General features: G+C 48.3%; 1 pseudogene; it reads right to left on the reverse strand.

Annotated features, from left to right (window-relative positions):
* Positions 1-646: 646 nt before the first annotated feature.
* LOC149358045 (uncharacterized) lies at positions 647-4,185 on the reverse strand (annotated as a pseudogene).
* Positions 4,186-4,475: the final 290 nt, after the last annotated feature.

The following is a 4,475-nucleotide window of genomic DNA, read 5'->3' on the forward strand; positions in this document are numbered from 1 at the left end:
TAAGCTGTAAATGACTTCGACAGCGAGTTTCAGCGTTGAAATAACGTCTTCATATTTGCTTTCATTTGATAAGCTCAGAGCAACAACATGATGCCGTGCAGTCATAACTGTGTACCAATCGAAAATTACTTCCCAAAACCACGCCGTTGTTCCAGCCTCGGGCGGCAGCCTCTTCCGCTCCACAAAGTACCTGATAGCTGCAGGTGCTTCCCGGAATAACTGGACAGCTACACCCCCCCCCCCCCCCCCCCGTTCATCTTTGTTTAGTTTAGTTTACAGAGGTTTAACATCCCAAAGCGACTCAAGCTATGAGCGACGCCGTAGTGAAGGGCTCCGGAAATTTCGACCACCTGGGGTCGAAATTTCCCGAACGTGCACTGACATCGCACAGTACACGGGCCTCTGGAAATCCGCCTTCATCGAAATTCGGCTGCCGCGGCCGGGATCGAACCCGCGTCTTTGGGGTCAGCAGCCGAGCGCCGCAACCACTGAGCCACCGCCGTGGGTCCTTTCATCTTTATAAAGTGGCCGTCGGAAATGTGCCGCGCACTTAGGTTAGGTGCCACCTTCAGTTGTCCTGTATCCAACTTAAGCAGTGCTTCTACGCACTAAATCGACACATTACTGCTTGGTAAATTGTACTTGGCCCCCATCTCTTCACTGAGTTTCATCGGATCTTTTCGCACGAGGTGCCCTCTGATATTTTTTAGTACATGTGAAGGACCCGGCATAAAAAAAACAATGGCATAGAATTGTCACATGAATGGGGAACAGTGAACGTAGTGACAGAATAGCGGGAGCCTGACAGGTTTAAGCTTCGCCACATAGCACGATTTGAACTCCCCATGTCGCATGTCACGCACAGCACACGCCAAGAAATGTCTGTACAAAGGTTAATTAAATGGAAGACAAAGTCTCTCAGCTTCTCTCCATTCACAAAAGCACCTGTGTAGTGATAAGCAATCACCTGCTTTCAGCGCGTGTTTAGGCCACCAACCATGGTTTGCTGCTTGATCGGTTTCAGGGAGCGTCACCTTGGGAAGGAAGCCGTCACCACTTCGGTCTAGCTCGACTCCCTTCCGAATCTCCATCTCATCCAGAAATATGACGTAGTTTTTTTCAATGTTTGACATTGCGGCCACTTTCACTTTCATCATATTTACTATCTCATTCAAGACTCCGGGCTAGAATGACAGGTGCTGTAGTCGTCTGCAAAGCGTTCTTCGTGAGGTAAGAGGGTTACCCTGTTCGAAGAATAAGTCGTAACCTGCAGAGCCACATCAAATTGGAGGCGCAGCGCTTTCTGTCTGGTTTCTGCACTCCATGTACTACCTTTCGGGCTTTTTCACTTCAAGGCAGCCTTCTGGTCCTCATTTAAGAAGTTCAAATTTTTGGTTAGCGTAGAGAGATCTTTTTCCAGCCGCTTTGTTTTTCTGGTAGTGGCCTTCAACTTCTTTTTCGCTGACGAGAAGCGTTCATGCAATTAAGCATTTTTATTTTTCATGTCCTGCAGAGGATTTCGTAGCTCACATGCAGAAAGCGAGAGAGTACTTTCATTGCTCTCATGTCCAACTGCATTTTCTTGAGGTCCTATCTCGACTGAGTTCAGCGGGGTCGTCATGGTCAGCTTCTGCAGGAACAGTTGAGGAGGAGTAGGTGCCTTCCTCGCCAGCAGGTCCACATTTTGCAGGCCGTCTCGTAGGGACTTTTATTCGCTTGGGTTCAGCTGAAATAATAAAAAAAAATAATGGCTTTTTTTTAGTCACCGGAAAGCGTGGAAATAATACGCTCCAGTACAATTATTACTCACGTCTAAAGTCTAACTGCATCGGCAAAGCTGTAGACTTCAACAGGCGGCGTCCATCCTGTCGATTTCTCTCAAACTAGTCTCCTTTAAAGTGCCCTTAAAAAAAAAAAGACACGAAATGTGATTATTGACATTTGTTTAGACTGATACGAACAATTACTTGTAGCAGTCAATAACCAGCTATTTAAGGCACTTAAAAGAAAATTTTCATATAACTGCCGCTGTATTACTGAGCCTCGCACGTTTCGAAGCAATGCACAGGCTACGACGGACGCCGAGCCAGAAATCCCAGGAAAAAATTCAGTCGCATAATGTGTGTTAAGTACACATTTACATCAGCACATCATGCTTAGTCATTTAGCTCCGTCACAGAATAGCAGCCACAATCGGGAACGAACATGCAATTAAAATTCGGCTTACGAATAGCGTTGTGGAAATATACCCGAAAACATAACATCGGCTACATCCCTTACGAATAGTACGGTCGAAACATGTACAAATGTAAAATACATCTGCTGTACACTTTCGCACGAGAGCCGCATGGTATCTACTGAGAGCTCAGAGAAAATCTTAGTGCTTCGAGTTGCGCTAACACAACAGCCGCGCTCTCCAGACGAAGCACTGTTTTCCTTCAGACGCAAATAGCGAACGCCTAAACTGTGTTTCGTTCATTTTCGCTTAACGCATAAGTTAAATCTGTTGTCTAAACACAAGTGATGTCAACTTCTCTGCAAAAGAAACACCAGCGCTTCCCGTGAAAATATAAAACAGGTGTGCGATGTTGCCATTGTTTACTAATGTTAGACCGCGACCAAAAATCATTCTCGTCCGACTCTACAATATCAGGGCACTACTAGCGTAGAAAAGCAACGTTCAAAACAAAAAACACGCCCGCGCCCTTAAGTATGCGCGTACTACCTATACGCTACCTACGCGGCAACGGCCCAGTGGAGTATATTTTATTTCACTGCAAAATACGGACAGTTATAACTATACTGTCTTGCAGCTTACCTCGCAGATATATGAGGGGTCAGTTGCTTTCAACTGATCTGGCTTTAACTTGGGCTTCCCATTTTTTTCTTCGCTCCGAGTCTCGGGGGAAGCCACAACAGCGTAGGCCTTTACGCCTTGACCCGGCGCACACACTAAAGCCCCTGGAAATTTTTAAAGTAGCGACAACCTTTGCAGAGCGCCGCCTCTCCCTCTCCTGCGCCCGTCGCCTCTTCCCATTGGTCGATGGTTTCGCGCGCAAAAGCCCTTTAAACCTGCGCTTTTCGCCGCCGCGGACGCCACATTGTCCGCTCCAACCGCGCACCGTAGGTTCGGCAGGCGTCGTTGCCGACACTGCGCTTTTGCTTGCTGTGAAGAACAGCGGCTTTTGTTTTGCTCGGAACGTGTGTCAATCACCTAACTTCAAGCCGTCTATCTGTGCGGCATGACGAGCAGCTGCGCCTTCGGGTGCAAGAACCGTCACGACGGTGGAAAGCGGTTCTTCGCGATCCCATCATCGAAATCCGACGCGGGCCGGAGGAAGGTTCGGTTACACAAAATTGGCCGGGCGAATTTTAACGCAACGCCATCGACCAGACTTTGCGATGTAAGTGACGTGCTTTCAATAGCTGCTGAGTTTTCCTTTTTTTTTCAAGCTACGCTGTGCAGTGGTTTGTTCGCGATCGAGCGTATGGCCGCAGTAAGCTCGACATGAGGGCGCTTGCGTTGAGCGCATCGTGATTGCACGCACGCAACTGTGTAATCGTCTACCGGGGCGAAGGCTCCCGATCGGCGAAGTCCGAACAGCGACCGCGTCTACCGGGGCGGCAGGGCCGCGCCAAAGACCGCCAAACCGGCAGGGAGAAAAGGGGCAATTTCGCGGCGCTTAAGACGCGAGGCATACGTCTAACTGTAGAGCGACGTTCCTTAAATTTGAGCGCATGCCGCAGTTAGACATACATGCGTACTATAAGCGCAAATCGAACTGCGCTCTGACATTGTGAAGCGCACGCGTTACATTCTGCAGTCACGCGCATGCGTGCGTGTATGTTATATATATATATTACAGAAAAAGGCAAAAAGAGAATTATCGCGCCGTTATGCATCAAGGCACCGTAGGCACCGCTGGTGGAAACACCAGCTAGCACGGGCTGGGTTGCGTTTACTCTCGAAATATGACCAGTAGCTGTGGGTATGCGTGATAGTGCCATCGTAAGTGCGTCGCGCGTTTCCTGTCACATACTTTGTAACATCACTTCCGCATTCTCGCTTACCCTTGACGCCTATAGTTAGAAGGAGGCTACGAATGCGAGAAAGTCTGTGATAACCTCTTTTATTAATGCTAAAACGTGTTTTTTTGTTAACGTTGCCCACAGTGAGGCCCCCATTATCTCTATTTTTAAAAGTTTTGTAGCCGCTTTTTTTTAAACGAGATCCGTATAACAAAAGTATTTGGCTTTTCCGATCTGCATTTAGCACTCGGGCTGTTTGCGAGCCTGAGCCGGCCATGTCTACCTCGCGGGCCGGACCGGGTTCGGGCCTATATCGAAAAAATCGGGCCGGGCTGGGGCAGGTAACGAAAAAGGTTGACGGGCTCGGGACGCGTGAATTATAAAGGCGCGTGCAGTGCTGTAATAGCGACTATACGAATATGGAATATTATCGGGCAGATGTGTTA

Source organism: Amblyomma mixtum, chromosome 3 (assembly GCF_055824585.1).
Source record: "Amblyomma mixtum isolate Tamu chromosome 3, ASM5582458v1, whole genome shotgun sequence".
NCBI classification, from domain to species: Eukaryota; Metazoa; Arthropoda; class Arachnida; order Ixodida; family Ixodidae; genus Amblyomma; species Amblyomma mixtum.